This window comes from Schistocerca gregaria, chromosome 2, assembly GCF_023897955.1.
Source record: "Schistocerca gregaria isolate iqSchGreg1 chromosome 2, iqSchGreg1.2, whole genome shotgun sequence".
NCBI classification, from domain to species: domain Eukaryota; kingdom Metazoa; phylum Arthropoda; class Insecta; order Orthoptera; family Acrididae; genus Schistocerca; species Schistocerca gregaria.
This window is the reverse complement of record NC_064921.1, coordinates 570,479,411-570,497,952: the sequence shown is the minus strand read 5'-3', so window position 1 is coordinate 570,497,952 and position 18,542 is coordinate 570,479,411. Positions and strand designations below refer to the sequence as shown.

At 43.9% G+C, this 18,542-nt stretch overlaps 1 protein-coding gene across 2 annotated transcripts in view; it reads right to left on the bottom strand.

The window, feature by feature from the left end:
• Positions 1-18,542, bottom strand: part of LOC126332942 (pleckstrin homology-like domain family B member 1) — a 996,704-nt gene that overhangs the window by 532,537 nt on the left and 445,625 nt on the right. For both annotated transcript variants that reach the window (XM_049996695.1, XM_049996697.1), the window contains exon 3: positions 8,504-8,573. The gene's annotated coding sequence lies outside the window, so the exon portion shown is untranslated. The remainder of the gene's footprint in view (positions 1-8,503; positions 8,574-18,542) is intronic.

Below are 18,542 nucleotides of genomic sequence, written 5' to 3'. Positions count from 1 at the left end.
GTACTTAAAGATTCTCATAGAAGTTACTGATTTCATACATAGCATGTCAAACACGTGCATTTGGTTGGTTGGTTGGTTGGTTGGTTGGTTGGGGAAGGAGACCAGACAGCCTGGTCATCGGTCTCATCGGATTAGGGAAGGATGAGGAAGGAAGGCGGCCGTGCCCTTTCAGAGGAACCATCCCGGCATTTGCCTGGAGTGATTTAGGGAAATCACGGAAAACCTAATCAGGATGGCCGGACGCGGGAATGAACCGTCTTCTTCGCGAATGCGAGTGCAGTGTCTAACCACTGCGCCACCTCCCTCGGTTACGTGCATTTGTTCGACGGTGTTTGTCTGCGCCTTATTTCTAAATTATAATTTTCGTCAACTGCATGGGCTGACAAATAGCACTAGATTCGATTGTTCGTATTACCAAATTACTTCTCACCACCTGTACATTAAGTCGACAAACGTTATGGGATACCGAAGTGCACATATACTTATGCCGGTAGTATTGCGTACACCGGGCATAAAAAGGCAGTGCATTGGTGGAGCTGTCATTTGAGTTCAGGTGATTCATGCGAAAGGCTTTCCGACGTGATTATTGCTGCACGACGGAACTAACAGACTTTGAAAGCGGAACAGTAGTTGCAGCTAGACGCATGGGCTTTTTCATTTCAGATATCGTTAGGGAATTAATGGCCAAGAGCAGCGGTGTTTGCATACAGGTGTCAGTGCTAACAGACAAGCAATGATATGTGAAATAAGCGGAGAAATCAATGCGGAACATAGGATGAATTTATCCGCTACGATTTGCATGGCGAAATCTGGCGTTTGGGCTATGGTAAAAGACAACCACCGCGACATCGCCTCTTCTGCGCACGTGACCATATCGACTGGACTGATGGCTACTGGAAAACGGGGCCTGGTCAGATGAATCCAGATTTCGGTTGGTAAGAACTGAAGGTAGGGTTCGGGTGTGGCGCAGTTCGCATGAAGCCATGGTCTCAACTTGTCAACAAGACACTGTGTAAGCTGGTGGTTGATCCATAACGGTGTGCGCTGTTTTTACACGGAATGAGTGGGTCGTCTGGTCCAACTGAACCGACCATTTTCTGGAAATGCTTATGTTCGGCTACTTCGATACCGTTTGCAGCCATTTATGGCCTTCATGTTCCCAAACAACGATAGCATTTTTATGGGTGACATTGCGCCATGTCACCGAACCACATTTGTTGGCAACTGGTTTGACGTATATTCTGGAACATTTGAGCGAACGATTTGGCCACTCAGATCGTCGACATGAATCCTATCGAACACCTGTGGGACATAAGAGAGAGGTTAGTTCGTGCACAAAATCCTACACCTCCAACACTTTCGAAAGTACGGTCGGCTATAGAGGCAGCAGGGACTTCCGACGACTTTTTGAGTCCATGCCACGTCGAGTTGCTGTATCTCAGTGTGTGTGACATATTCCATATGCAGGGACTAGACAGTTACACACGTCACCCGACACTGTTACCACTGCGCAAAAACATTGACGGTTCACAGAAGACTGTGCACTTTCCGGGTTTCACTGGAGACGCTGCTCTGCTGCGGTACGGATAAATAGTGCATATTAGTGTCAGCGAGAGAAACGGCATGGCAACTGGGATCACTCAACGAAGGTCAAGTGCGAGGGGCAGTCAGTTCTTGTGGTCATAACTACGTAACAGCACGCAGATTTACTGGGAAATTTTGGCGATGTATCGACAACGTGGAATGTGATACCCAACTGTAGTAAATTGGTGCCAACAACTTGACCAAGGCTGCACAAATGTGAGGGATGCTGATTGGGAACGAAAGGTCATCGACATCTAACACCGGTGACAATGTCCAGACAGTCGGCAAGCTGAAAGAACATCTAGGAGGAATGAGATTTCTCAATAATTAGGCAGCTGACACTGCGGTTTCCACATGGGTCCGTGACTTGAGAGTCGATTTTTGTTCGTCGAGGATTTGACCGATTGGTAACGTGTTCCGACCGTTTTTACAGAGAAAAAAATGTTCAAATGTGTGTGAAATCTTATGGGATTTAACTGCTAAGGTCATCAGTCCATAAGCTTACACACTACTTAACCTAAATTATCCTAAGGACAAACGAACACACCCATGCCCGAGGGAAGATTCGAATCTCCGCAGGGACAAGCCGCACAGTCCATGACTGCAGCAGTTGAGACCGCTCGGCTAATCCCGCGTGTCGCGTTTTTATGGAGACCTGATAAGTACGTTGCAAAGCATTCTCCATGTACCTGTGTTACTTTGAAGTGTGTTGCAGCAATCAATAATCGCTACTTGGCCTGCCATAATAATATGTAACTTACTTTGTGATATCCCCTGATATAATTTTGGTCCGCCTGGTTGTGCCTTTGTCCTACCACGTTCCGTTACCCACGTTTCATATGTTGGTATATTTCTTGTAATTTTTCGACTGGTTAGAGAAGACTGCTATTGAAGAGGGCACACTGAGGTGAGATGTTTCAGTATTACTCTCTCCATGACTTACAAAAAGTGTGCTGCAGATGTATAATTCTAGATGACTCAGTGTTGCACTTAATGAGGCATGTATTTATTTTGAATATATGAATTACAGGCAATATAATTAGGCACAATTATCACATATCAGATAGTGTTCGGTATAATGGTTCTTTTTTGCACTGTGTCATGTAGACTGAACGTGTGACGCACATTCAGATTAATAACCACAAATGTGTGGTTATTCTGATCTCAAACGTAATGTATCTCGAACACAATTACTTCCTTCATGCCAGCCAGCTTGGATTACGAAAACATCAATAATGTGAAACCTAACTCTCACTTTTCTCGTATGACACATTCTGAAGACTATGGATCAAGACAGTGAGGGACTCAGTACCACACCTTCACTTATTGTAGTATTTTTGTGGGGTATCAAACGTAATTTCTGCCTGAACTGAAAATTTCTTGGTAAGGAGTGGTTCAAATGGTTACAATGGCTCTGAGCACTATGGGACTTAACATCTGAGGTCATCAGTCCCCTGGAACTTAGAACTACTTGAACCTAACTAACCTAAGGACATCACACACATCCATTCCAGAGGCAGGATTCGATCCTACGACCGTAACGATCGCGCGGTTCCGGACTGAAGCGTCTAAAACCGCTCGGCCACCGCTGCCGGCGGAGTGGAAACTAGCCGCAGTTTTGCTCTCGTGGGATCCTGAACTAATATACAAGTTAGGGGGCAGAATCCCAATGTTATGCAAATCACACCTAAGTGTTTTTTTTGTTTTTTTTTTTTTTTTTTTTTTTTTTTTGACTCTGCAGAAGGTGTGTAGCGTAATCTTATAAAGGTCCTGATATGAATCCTACGTGGGGTGGCCAGCCTCTCATATACGTAATTGACTCATTAAACTGATTGATCCAAAACTGATAATGAGAAGGGATTCTGGTGAGTGTGACTGTTTAATAGATAAATTTCATCCTAAAAGTTTTGCAGTTGCATTTATTTTCTTGAAATGAGCACAAAAATGGTCATGAATTTGTACAAAGAACTATCATGAATATTAATGTAAACCAAGCATGTAAGTAGCCCTTACCCGATAGATACCTTGGCAAGAACCTGGTACAAACGACACTGCATTCTCTACTACGAGGGAGGGGGGGGGGGGCGAAGAGAACACGTGAAATGTATCGATAACCAAGTGGGTAGTCTGAGGCAGCAACATGCAGTCACCCAAGGAAGAAACTAGTTCTACGTATACAACCGGTGTGAAACCTCAATTCGAATTTTGGGCGGCTGAAAACTAAAACTCTACAGGACGGAGGTACGTGTATTACCGACAGTACGGCGCAGAGAGTCGTGATGGCGTCGGCTGCTGGGCTCCAATTCATGAAACGCGGCTCTGCCTAGGAGAACGATCGAAGCGCAAGCGCGTAAAAACTATTTATCTGGGTGTCGGGGCAAGTGAAACTGCGAGTGAAATTGCTCTGCAGCAAGGACGCAAAGTACGCGACCAACTTCAACGGTGGCCAGGAACCAACTACGTCAAATTTTCGTCCACTACGACCAGGGAGCGACCGCTCCACTATGACATAACTCGGTAAGTCGCCGCCGATAAATAACCTTTCGTCAATTATGGCCTCACAACAAATTCGTCTACACTCCCACTGCCGCCAATACCATTCGTTCCCACCAACGCCCGAAGGTGACTACAAACCTGTGGTGACGTAACAGTGGAACAGCCTATCACAGCCTTCGGCAGGACTTTGAGCGGGGAGCTTTCTGGCATTAGGCGCCAAAGGAATATAATAATTGGGTTGCTACATGTGGCGCCTCGCGTCGGCTATCCTTTAGAGCTCGGCGACGTCTCAAACAACAGCATAGCTGTGGCACCGAGCTGCTGCATTCCTGCCCAAAACATGAGGCTTTCGCGAGAAACCTGCCTCCAGCCATTATAAAAACAGCGAGCGTCCATCGCTCTGGCCTCTGAGACCCGACATCAAAAGAGAAAGCTGCCAGCCACGAGTCGGGACTGTATCCGCAATAGGGGCATCCTATGTTCCTCCCGCCTTCTGAGCGTTCGCTGCTATTGTGAGCGGCTGACCACCTCACCGCCCTCAAGTTCCCACTGAGCTACGTGAAATGAACAAGATTACGATATGCATGCACCCTACTCTTAATCATGCACATGTCGGTTCCACAGCATCCTACTTTGCATAACAGTGTATTACGGTAGCGAAATGACAATTTGCGTATATGCAAATTCAGATTTTAGAAATGCAATATAGCTGGTTTGATTGCCCTTACTAAGTATATAAAAGTGCCAGAGGGCTTGCCATTTTGCAAGAGGACGCAGAAAATTATTTTGGATGGAGAGTCGCCGCTAGACGTAAAATAAACTTCAACTGTGTCCCACGGGGAGCCTACGGCAACCCGTCAGATCACCGAAGTTAGGGCTGTCGGGCTGGACCAGCACTTGGATGGGTGACCATCCGGTCTGCCGCGCGCTGTTGGCAAGCGGGGTGCACTCAACTCTTTTAAGGCAAACTGAGGAGCTAGTTGACTGAGAAGTGGCGGCTCCGGTCTCAAACTGACATTCGGCCGGGAGGGTGGTGTGCTGAGCACAGGCCCTTCCATATCCGCATCCAATGACGCCTGTGGCCGGTCGGTACCGTTGGACCTTCATAGCCTGTTCGAGCAGAGTTTAGTTTTCGTTTTAGTGTCCCAGGAAACTGTGGTGAGATATTTGCTGTTCGTGTTGTATAGTCATGATCTTGTAGAAATAGTAGTTACCTCAGACTTTTCACAGATGATAGAGTTACCTATTACGAAATAAAATCTTAAAGAAACTGCACAAATATTGAGTCAGATGTTAATAAGATTTAAAAGTAAACCAAAGACTGTCAATGTGCTTTAAAAATGTAAAATTATGCGTTTCAGAAAGCAAACAAGTGTAGCAACCTGTGACTATAGCATCGAATCACAGTTATGGTCGATAAACTCATACAAATTCCTGGCAGCAATACTTTGTAGGGACATGACACAGAATGATCGCATGGACCCAGTCGGAAGTAAAGCATGTGATTCATTAGTGGTATACCAGGGAAACGCAATCAGCCTACAAAGGAGATTCTTTACAAATCACTCGTGTGGCCCATACTAAAATATTGCTCAAGACACTGTGAGCAGATGCCGAAATAGAATAATGACACACACTGGCTGAAATATTCAGTCACCTTAAATGCCCGAGTAGCTCATTCCTCGGATTTAGTAGAAGACGCCTTTGGAACGTGGTCTGCTACTTTCTGTTTACTGAATTCATGGGTGAACTGAGACTGCTGAGCTGTAGCGATAGGCTCTTGTTGGACTTTGGTGAGCATCTTAGGGTGTAGGCTGTGTGAATAGTTATTTGAAGTTACCCGCTGCGCCGCAGGGCTCTTTATACAATGAATTTTAGTGCTGCATTAACCCTGATTTTATCTGAGATTTTACAGGTTCCATTTTGGCTAACTTCCATTTTAAAGTTTTTCTGTCTGCACCACGCTTATACTAGTATGGTGTGTGAGCCTGGGTGTTGATTATGAATCCTATTTCTGCAGCTTTTGAGTAACTTAGACTGTCCTCAGGATTAATGTAAGTTCAATTTTACTTCTTGCTGTTTGATTTGAAGCTATTGTTTAAATTTTGTTTACATATTCTTTTATACAACTAGCCTGAGAGATTTGCTTTTTACTTAAATTCAGTGTTAGCCTATTTTAATAGGACAGCCCTTACCGACTTGTGGGAGTTTAGATAACATCTCTGTTTTACTTAAAGCTGATGTTCAGATAATTTCATACGTGTTTATTGGCTGTTTCCATCTGTTCTGCTTACATGTGTCTTAACTAAACGTTTACCGATTTTCTTTCTTTTTACATGTATTAACTAATAGGTTTTTCAGTTTCTTTTAGTAAGGCCTGAATTCATACTGTGGTTTATTGTATTTATTAAAGATAGAAGAGTTACGTAATGTCACGATTGCAAAAAGTAACTGAAATTTTGCTTAAGTTTAAATTATTATCGGCTGTTTGGTAATTTTCTTGTATTTATTAGCATTTCTCAGTTTTTACGCGTTAAAAGAAATTCATAGGCAGTTTTTTAAGATAGATGCGAACCATTTGTCGAATGGCTACTTACAAAATTGGGAGAACCAGCTTTAAATCGGAATCTGACAGTATACCACTAGCCCTCAGGTATCGCCCTCGCGGGGATTCAGAGGGCAAAATTAAGTTACCTACAGCGCATTCGACCAGTCATTCTTCCGTGCTCCTTACGTTGATAGAACTGGAAGAAACCCTAAGAACAGATACAATGGGACGCACCCTCTTTTTAACACACCAGAGTGGTCTGCAGAACATCGATGTAAATGGAGAGTCTCTAAGGCGTCATTTGGAGTACTCTTATTTTAGTCAGAAAGTAAGTGGTTCTAAAAAACTTGGTATGTATGTAGCTCTATGAAACTGAGCATGTACGAGTATTCTTGTAATGTTGTTGACCTGTCAATCCTCTTTTGCCAGTAATATTATATTAGCAGGGTTTTGACAGTATGTATGCCTGTGTGCAACTAAGTGACTATATTATGCGTTGCCATTAGTGTTTCGCCTCAGTCTGGAGTATATTTAGCTGCATGAAACGAGCACGTTCACATGGAAGTAGTATTTTTAAATTACATATTCTGAAATTGTACTTATAGGCCATACGAAGTTCTGGCTCTGCGACTTTCTCGCTCAGTATGTTGAATTGTGTTTGTAGCCCACAAGCAACCCCTAGACACTACATTTAGAACACAGGGTGCTACATCTAAGTGAACGTGTGTATACAGAAATACTTACCCTGTAGTTGTTAGAACCCGTCAAAAATTATAGCGCTGCTAAAACGTTGTATTCGTGGGTACATGCGTTATGGTACATCAACCTGAACATTAAGTTAGACATTGCAACTAACGATTCAGCCCTTTTCCAACATGTCGTAATGAATATAATGTATTCTTTATTCGTCAAACATATTACAGTGTTTGGATAAATTTGTACTGCTAGTTTCACTTTTCATTTAACATTTTGTTTTCATGATACTGCAATTATAAACGCTTCAAAATCTTTTATACAAATAAAAGGGTTTCCTCTTGTCTATTTTATGTAATATGTGAACATTTTCTTTTATACAGTGGAGTGGTTGACCAGTAAGGTGGTTGTGTGTGGTTATGGCTGACGTTGAGGAATTATATGATACGCACTGATGTGCTCACAGTAAACACTACGAATTTTTTACCATTTTGGGACGTAGGAGCGGGGCGCGGTGTGTGACAGTGCATGTAATGAAAGAAATTATGTCTGGTATGAATATTTTAACACTTTTGTAGGTTTATTCCAACGAATGGTATGCACACAGCTCGCCTCTTCTGAGCTTTGAGTAAATCGGCTTCGGCTTCCCCAATCCCCACACTCCTTTCCATGTGAAATTAACTATTGGATTGGGGTAGCTACTTGATTGCATTGCGTCGGTAACAGCATAATTTTATGTTACATTTGGAGGAATTAAAAGAGAGAGAGAGAGAGAGAGAGAGAGAGAGAGAGAGAGAGAGAGAGAGAGAGAGAGAGAGAGGGGGGGGGGGGGGGGGGCGGGCGTTCACAGAACAAAGCAGCATTTTAAGTAAGTCGATAAAGACACGTTGGTCACAAGACTTTTTCCATTGCTAAAATGTAAATTACTTACTTAGACAGCTAAGCATACGACTAAAACTTCTAAAAGAGTTATCAAATAATTATATTTATCCCCATGTGTGAAAACATAGCAGCAATAGGATCACATTGCTGTATAATGTTTTTCAAGTATGCCTATCTGATTATTTTGGACGTACTTACAAGGCACTCCTTGTATCCATTATGTCGAGAAATACATTGTCAGAAAAAAATGTGTAATCTATTTCTACCGATTGTAAGGATGTGGTTACTAAGTTCACTTACCTTCTTCACGTTTCACTGCACTGCGAGTTACATTCAACAACTTGCAGTGAGCGTCGAATCTCGAATTCACCTGAAACAGAGACACTCATGTTGATTCATTTCTGCGCTGATGTCTTTATTAGACATGCAAAAAAATATGTATCAATGTGCAAACAGTTACGACGGAGACTAAGTCAGCGAACTGATTAAAGGGGAACAAAACAAATGCATTTGAACGTGAGGATAAAATGCAACTCTTAGAAAATGCACATCGGATAAAGCACGAAGGCAGAAGCTGAGGGATACTATGAGTGTGTCTCCGCTCTGGGATACATAATAAATCGTCACAGAGAATTGATGGTTATCATCTTAAACAGACAATGTGCATCTCGTTGCACTAAATAATGAATTGCGAATTTATGCGTACCGTTTTCGGTAAATTATGAAAGTTTTTGTCACTAAATGTATAGCGTTGAAGGTTGCTTGAAGCGGAAAATACCTGTGGTTACATTATTTGCTATGAAAGACTATAATAATAATATTGACATTTACCGCCAAATTCCCCCCCCCCTCCCACCCCCTTGGAAAAGGGGCACGAGAGCGGCGGGGACATCAACGGAAGATACGATTGCTGAATTGTTAATGGATACGCAAAATCTACCAGGTCAGTCTCCAGCATTCTGCATTATGGCACCTAGAAGACTGAAACATATACGTAACTCTCGCGAACAGCAATATATCATTTCGAAGAGATGACCGGAACGTTGTACAAAAAGTGACTGTTTACGATCGCAACATGATTTGATCCAAAACTGACAACTCCGTGCCGTGGTTTCTCACTTGAGAGAAACTACAATGGGGCATACATAGATACGGAAGGATGATTATTATATAGACGATGACGTACCATACGCAGACCTCAGAAGGTTATCGATACAGTTGTGTCATTCTACAACAGGGTCAGAATGACACTGACGGAAAGGGGTAGCCTACATGGGGGGGGGGGGGGGGGGGGGGGATTTTTCTACCAGCTACTCAGGGCCATAAAGCAGAACTACACACAAAAATGGTTTAAAATATGACAAGAAAGATGGGAAACGTTTTAGACATTTGTTATATCCTTATGGATCACTGTGTATAATCATAAGTCAAAAATAAATTCTCTCGGATACCAACAACGAGGCTTACGGGAACGTGCAAACCTATGACCACTACCACGAAGATCCTGCAGTACAAAGGCAAGTAAGAGTGCATTTCTGTAGCGTTCAGCTACGTCCTCTAATGTTATATCCATTCTCTGTAGAAAAGGCGATTAATGTGGGACGTAGTTTACGATGGCGTAAGGTTCCCGGACCAGACAAACTCCAGTAAAACTGGCTCCAGGTGCTGGTTCATAAAACTACATCACTCAAAAAACAAAAAAATTGAAAACTTTTCCTGGCTGGAATTGTGTCTCGTTGCCGCGCAATGACACCTCCGATTAGCTCTTGCACTCAATATCTTCAGTTATTTGTTTGATATATTCTAAATTCTGTCTTTCTCCACAGTTTTTACCCGATAAAGGTCCCGCTGGTACCAAAAAGGTTATTTATTACCCAATGTCTTAACAGACATCTTATCACCTTGACCCTATTTCTAGTCAATGTTTTCCACATGTTCCTTTACTTGGCGATTCGGAGAAGCACCACCTTTCTTATCACTGCATCTAATTTTCAACAACCTTCTGCAGTTTCACTTCTGAAACTACTTTGATTTCCTTCTTTGTCGGTTTCCCACAGTCCATAGAACGCTGTGCTCCAAACATACATTTGTTCGTCAAATTAGGACCGAAGTTTGATACTAGAGGAATGCTCTTGGCCACTAATTCCCTTTTCGCTAGTGCTGGTCTGGTTTTTACGTCCTCCTTGGTCCATCCGTCACGGGTTATTTTGCTCCCTAGATGGCAGAATTCCTTCGTCTACTACGTGATCACCAATTTTTATGTTAAGTTTCTTGCTACGGTCACTTCTACTTTTCCTCACTACTTTCTTCTTCGATTTACTCTTAGTTCATACTCTTAACTCATTAGACCATTTCATTCAACCGATCCCGCGATTATTCTTAGTTTTCATTGGGGTAGTAGTAGTTGTCTTGTTTTTGGGGAAGGACACCAGACAGCGAAGTCATCGGTCTCATCGGATTAGGGAAGGATGTCGGCCGTGCCCTTTTCAAAGGAACCATCCCGGCATTTGCCTGGAGCGATTTAGGGAAATCACGGAAAACGTAAATCAGGATAGCCGGACGTGGGATTGAACCGTCGTCCTCCCGAATGCGAGTCCAGTGTCTAACCACTGCGCCACCTCGCTCGGTATTGGGGGTAGCAATGTCACCAGCGCGTTTTATCACTGATAGCCTTTCAACGTGAATATCAATCCTAGTTCTGAATCTTTTTATTAAGAAACACTCAACAAACGATCCAATCACACCTGTTAGCAATTCAACCATCTGCAATAAAAGTTTTTTTACAAACTTTGCTCAAGGACAGGTAGCAGTTTCAATACAATACACACAATTTTAGGACAGACGCCGGGTTCTCCATCTATAAAGGGTAATTAAAATGAAATAGGCTGTTGAGATTTTACCGCCGATGCTGTGCCTTGTCGTGCAACGAAACTTGCCAAAAATATCTGAAATTTATTCAAAAATATTCACAGTTGAAAAGGAAAAGTACGACGGAATATATGATTATGTCTCCTTGATGCTAGCGAATAGAAACGAACCGACACACTGATCAGCCAGAGCGTTATGACCACCAACCTGCTATCGATAAACCCGTTCAGGTTATAGCAGCGTCACCTGGCGGGGAATGACAGCTTCATGATTATGAAGAATCTTCCTCGATAGCAAACAGAAACCGGATGTTGACCTAGGTTTTGGCGCGGATAACCACGCCTTCTTCGGAACACGCTAAAGCTACAAACTGCCTAAAGAGACATGGCCCGACATTAATACAAAACGTCCAAAAGGGCAAGAGACTTGCATAAAATGCAAAATAAACGGTATGTGTGTACCATGTCAATAGTTGTAGTTAGCTCACACGTCAGAGGCGTGCTTCCTCACTCCAGTCAACGTTCGGTGGGCGGCTGACTCTGAGGTAAACTGAGGTGTCGCCGGCAGCTAGGCGGATTCTTTATAATCATTAAATTATTCACCATTGCGGACGAGCTGTAATGTTACAAATTCTCGAATGACAGCTTGTTTGACAGAGACATGCACGGTGCTCGTAGAATTATCAGTGAACGTACTGTCCGTGTATAGAATGGGGAATGGTCGCTATCTGTGTAAGTATGACCGAGGACAGATTTGATGGCTCGGCACGAGCATTTCGGAAATTGCACGACATGTCGAGTTTTTAAGAAGTGGCGAAAGCCGGGTAAAATCACGTCCAGTCGTCGTGGGGCTAGGAGGCCAACCCTCGTTACAGATATCGCACGTCGTTAGCTGTGCAGACTGGTAAAACAGTACAGCGGAGAACTGTTGCGGAACTACTATCAGACTTGAACTTTGGGCAGAGTGCAAGCGTGCCTGAACAAACAGTGCACCGAACACTCCTAACGAAGGGCCTCCGCAGCCGACGACGCATGCATGTGCCAATGTTAATACCATGACATCGGCAACTACGACGAAATGGGCAAGTAACCATCGGCACTGGACGCTGGCGCAGTGGCAGAAGGTTGCACTGTCTGATTACTCTTCTTTCCTTCTTCATCATGTCGATGGGAGGGCGCCAACCCGTCATATTCCAGGGGAGCAGCTCCTCGATACCTGTACTGGGGAACGGCGGCAACAATGCGGCGGCTCCATTATGCTCTGGGAAATGTGGGGAACGTTTACGTAGACCTCTATGGGTCCAGGGAAGCTCGTGCAAGGTACCACGACGGCCAAGGAGTATCGCAAAGTGGTTGCAAACCGCGTACACCCCTTCCTGACGATCATGTTTCCCGGCGGCAGTGGCATTTTTCAACAAGATAACGCTTGTTGTCACAGGGCCATGAGGAACACAGGGGAGTTCCAGCACTCCCCAAATCGCCAGATCTGCACCCGATCGAACACATCTGGCACGTGACTGAATGTGGCGTCAGATTTCATCTCGATTCTCAACGGCATTTACGGGAATAAGGTGACTTGCGCAGAGATGGTGCCAATTCCCTCCAGCGACCTACGAAGCCCTCATTGCTTCCATGCCACGACACGTCCCCGCTGTTATCCGTGTCAAACGTGGACGTACCGGCTATCAGGTAGGTGGTCATAATGTTTTAGCCGATCAGTGTAATTTCACCATTGACTCCAACAGCTTACGTACGTGTTCAGGCCAAAGATTTGCTCTCGCTGAAAATCAGTTCCCCCTCGGGTAAGCAGTGTTACAGATGCGACGCACGCAGCAGTCCTGGCGGTGCTGCTGATACTGCAACCCTGAAGGCCCGCCCCTCACAGCGGGTGCGGATTGGATGGGATTGTAGGGGTGATAGGGTGGTGGCTGGCTCGTAGGCGCAATTAGGAGCATCCAGCTACTGGCTGCTGCCTCTCCCTCCCCCTCCTACCCCATCCTCCCTCCACCTCCGCCTGGAAGCCTGCCAGCCGTCTATCAGGCCGCTTGTTTAAAGTAATAACAAGATGTAAACGCCTGACCAGAGTTCTAAACATAGCGTGATATTATTTCAAGAACACGATCGAACGTACTAGGGGGCGAGGTGGAAGCTAGAGGTTACAGCAGCGCGTCCGCTCGCAGAAACAACAAGCTTCCAGGAGAATGTGGCTGAGTGATTGAATTGATGTCCGCGACGATATGCTCACGTGTCAATTAACGCCTGCCTAGAGTCAACAAGATCCTCATGTCACCACTTCCGCAATTTCTTCAGAGAGAAAATTTTCAAGCAGTGGATGATATAGTTTAATCATGATTACTTTTGTTCTACTCACATCCATAGCTACAGTGTCCATGCCCGATGACACATTTATTGTTTATGTAGCACATGAGAAGTAAGTAATTTCATTACACGTTCTCTAAGACTGCCGATACTGCAATAATGAGTACCAAAGCAGGCAGTTCAGTCGAAGAGGGCATATTCTAAAAGGCAATCACAGGTAAAAGGAATAAACGAAGAACTTCTCGAATAAAAAATGAAGCACAAAATGTTCAGGAAAGGAAGTTTTATAATAATACAAGTCACTAAGGAATGAAATAAATGTGAAGTATAGGTAAGTCAAGGCAAAATGGCTGCAGAAACACGTGAGAATCGGAAAGGCAGTCCGCCTCTGTAGCGTAGCGGTAGTGTTCCCGCCTACCACGCAGGGGGCTCGGGTTCGATTTCCGGCAGGGTAGTGGGTGATGTGTGTCCATCATCATTTTCATCATCATTGACTCGCAAGTCGCCGAAGTGGCGCCAACTAAAAAGGGCTTGCAATACGGCGGCCGAACTCTCCCGCATGGGGCCTCCCAGCCAACAATGCCATACGATCATTTCCATCGGGAAGACAGATTCAGCATGTAGGAAGGTCACAACAATGTTTGCTGAAATTATGTACGAAGACATCAACGTTTTGAGTGCAACGGGCATTGAACTGTCAAACGGAGGGAAGAAAGAAAGAGTACACGCAAGGTCTCGACGAGGGGGAAAACTTACCGTATGATGCAAAGAACAAGAAATGGAACTAAATATGGAAGACCTAGGGAATCTAGCATCAGAGCTCAACAGAGCGTCGGAAAACTTTCGATCGACTAGGCTAGAAGGGGGAAAGTGACAATCAAACGATTATTCAAGTTTGTGTGTAGAATCCAACAGGCTGGCGACATACTATTAGATTTTAGGAGAAATTTATCCACACAATCCCGAAGATTACAAGAGCATTTAATTCTGAGAACTATCGCACAATCAGCTTAACAGCTCATGCATCCAAGTTGTTGACAATTACGTATAGAAAATGGAAAAGAAAACTGAGTATCTGTTAGATGACGATCATTATGGCTTCAGGAAAGTTAAATGCAGCAGACTGGCAGTTCTGACATTGCACTTTACAGTGGAATCAAAAGATACAAGAAAAATCAAGCCACGTTCATAGGAAATATCGAACAAGAAAAAGTGTTCGACTATGTAAAACGATGCAAGACGATCACAATTCTCAGAAAAATTGGTGTGAACAGTAGGGAAAGACGGCTAGCACACAACATGTAGAAATCCTAGGAGGAACAAGACTGCTAGGCCGAGAACGAAGTGCTTGCGTTACAAAGGTAGAAAGGCACGTGTGTCGTATTTTTCCCCTGCTGTTCAATCTATACATCAAAAATCAGTGACAGGAATAAAAGAAAGGTTTAGGAGTGAAATAAAAACTCACTGATAAGATTCGCCTATGACATTGCCACCCTTAGTGAAAACGGCGAAGAAATACAGCACACAGTGAATGGAATTAACTGTCCACAGAATATGGAATATGGAATGACAGTATACCGAAGAAAGACGAAGGTAATGAGGGGTAGCAGATACGAAATTAAAGAGAAATTTACTAGAAAAATTAGGGGCACGAAGTGGAAGAACAAGTTGTTCTGCTACCTTTGAAACAATATAAACAATGACTGACGAAGCAAGGAAGACATCAAATTCTGATTAGAGCAGGCAAAGTGAGTGTTCCTGGTCGAAAGAAGTCTAATAACATCAAATATCGGCCTCAATAAAGGGAAGAGATTTCTGACAATGTAACTTTGGAGCACACAGTGTATGCTAGCCAATCATGGAACGTGGTGAAACAAGAAAGGAGGGTATCGGCTCGAGATGTGCTATGGAAGGATGCTTAAAATTAGTTGGACTGATAAGAAGAGTTTCTACGCAGAATCAGCAAAGAAAGGAATATATGGTTACCACTAAAAAGAAGGGATAGGATGATAGGACATGTGTTAAGACACCAGGGAATAATTTCCATGGTACTACAGTGAGCTATAAAGGGTAAAAACTATAAAGGAAGACACAGCTTGGAATACACCGAGCAAATAACTAAAAACGCACGGTGAAAATGTTACTATGAGAAGAAAATATTGGCACAAGATCGGTTAGTAGCGGGCCGCATGAAACCAGTCAAATATTTATGACAAAACACGGTTTGTTCGCCTAACAGTAGAGAACTACTGAACTACTCCCCAACAGGCCTTGAAGGTCCAACGGGACTGACCGGCCGTCGTGTCATCCTCAGCTCATAGGCGTCACTGGATGCAGATATGGAGGGGTATGTGGTCAGCGCACCGTTCTCCCGGCCGTATGTCAGTTTCCGAAAACCGGAGCTGCTACTTCTCAATCAAGTATCTCCTCAGTTTGCCACACAAGGGCTGAGTGTACCTCGCTTGTCAACAGCGCTCGGCATACCGGATGGTCGCTCATCCAAGTGCTAGCCCAGCCCGACAGCGCTTAACTTAGGTGATCTGACGGAAACTGGTGTTACCACTGCGGCAAGGCCGTTGGCAACAGTAGAGAACGGCGCCGAATTTGATAGCTTGTTGCTCGTCTTACGGAAGGTAATTCGATACTGTCTCACAACGACATCTAGTGAGCAAAATGTGAGCTTACCCAGTAGCAGGCAGGATTTGTGACTGTAGAAGTTCCCAGCAGATAGAACTCAACTTTTTCTTCCAAAGGAGACGAAATAGACAAGATTAGTTAGTTCGAAGGTCCGCATTGGAGTGTTACACTACTATCACTGTTTATAATAAATTTGAGTGTTATAGTCTGCTGAGTTATTCGATATAAGGACGTTCTAACGCAAAAAAATCTGAAGTGAAATACAGGAAGACTATGGCTTCAAACTGTCTTACAGAGGATCTACGAGTGAACAGAGATTGGCTGTAGACAATGTAAATGAATGTAGTGTGTTGTGCCTGAACAGAGCAACATCTCTGTACGATTAGACTGTTGTCGATAAATCACTGTAAACAGTAATACGTGTAAAGTACCTGTTAGTGAACATTTAAAGTGATCTGAAGTACATTGACACCATAAAACTAAGTGAAAAGGAGAAGACAGGCTGAGATACATTGGAAGAACGCTATGAAAATTGGTTAAGTAACTCTTGGTCCATGGATTCTTGAATACTGTTGTATTCCCGAAAGCGCACGTACTGCGAAGAATCGGAGGCAGCCTCCGATTTTATGCCTGTTACATACACATTAACTGTGGTCGTGTTGAAAAATTCATTCACTCAGTCACCAGAAGCAAAGGGACACAATCTGTGGAATACGATCTGAACCTATCTCTTTGCGCCTTCTATTCCTGCTATTTGCTATTGTTTCATATCACACAGCACTGGCATGGTCCTTATTCTGACATGACCTAAGTAGATATTTCTACATGTTCCAATCACATTAATGTGGCTACTGCGTATGTTCGACGTCAACGTTCAGTAACCACTCACAGATGGTAGGTGAGTAAAGGAGGTACAAAGCCAAAGCGTTTCATGGGAAAAGGAGGGGGGGAGGAGGAGGGGGGGGGGGGGGAAACAGTGCTGTTGACGCAGAAAACAAGCGATTTATCTGACATCCAAAAAGACTAGATCATTGGCTTTCGTGCTACGGTTGGAAGCAGTTCTCGAACGGCAGCGCAGAGGCTGAATTACACCAAGCATAGCAAATTGACTGTATCCAAAACGCGACGAGGCAACTGTGGTACATCAAGGGAAACAGATGACATGGGTGAGAAAATGGGTATGGACGAATAGAAGTGCGACAGCTGAACCAAGGGGCTACCAGCAATGTCTCCTGAACGACCATCCAGCGAACGTTGCAGCGCGTGGGCCTCTGCAGCAGGCACTTCGTTCTGGCACTCATGCTGACTTCTGCTCATCGGCGACGAAGGTTGGAATTTTCACGCCAATATCCTAACTGGACGTCCACTGAGTGTCGACAGATGGCCTTTTCAGATGAATCATGTTTTATGCTCCATCGGATAGATGGCCGTTGGCGTGTACCGGTGAAATGTCTGAAAGCAAACACTCTGCACGCGTTATGGTCTGAGGAATGCTTTCGTGGCATTCCCCTGGGTGATCTGTTATACTAGGAACACTTGACGACCGTGCGCCTAGTATAACAGATGTAGTAGAGGAGGACATACGGTGCCATATGGAGTTTTACTTATGATTGAAACAGGCTTATGTCTGTTTAAGTTATTTTATTGATATTGACGCAGCCGCTGGGCTGAGACATTTTTCATTTTTAAAAGCTTATTTTGATCACTTTTTAGAACTTCTGAAGAAGGCTATATTATTATAGCTGAAACCATGGTCAAGGTTTAGAATAAACATAATTAGTGCAACTGTGGGCTGTTTTTCATTCGAGACAATTTCCTTAGTTATTGAGTGAGTGATGAGACTCATGACTAACACCATATGTACTTGATACGTAGCACTCCGTCACTTAGGAGCAACGCGATGAAGTGATTGTTTTTGGCCATTGTATCTATTCCGTAACACTGCAAGTAGTAAGAATGGAATATAGTGATAGTATGCAGCACCGAAGTGATGAAAATGGGAAGGACGTAACGGGAAAGACTAGTGAATGGAAGCAAATGAGTATCAGATGGCCTGACGGAGTTTGGCCCAACAGACTAGCTGACCGCTTTACATGCATGTGGAACAGATTTCCCACACTTTAAGCTGGCTCGTGTTTCCGCGGCCAATGTTGACAACCATGCCTTCTTCCACACTTACTTGTACTGGTAAACAGAGAGCTGTGACATTTGCTTTGCCCGTTAGACCTCTCTGCAGCAGTGAAAGTCAGTAAGTGGCAGTGTCGCCTGTGGCCTTGCTTTTGATGACCTAAGCAGCCAGTTCTCGAGAACCATCGTAAAATGCGATGTAACAAACCCGTTCGTATACTTTCCTCTTCAGAAATGTTTACTGTTTAAATACTTCACACTCGACAGATGTAGTTCTGTATGCACAGTGAACAATGCAGCTAGTCAGAGAAATGGAAAAGTGTCAAATAGTTAAGTGTGGATAATACATAATACTAGACGGCATATTATTTCCATTCGACTACTTATGA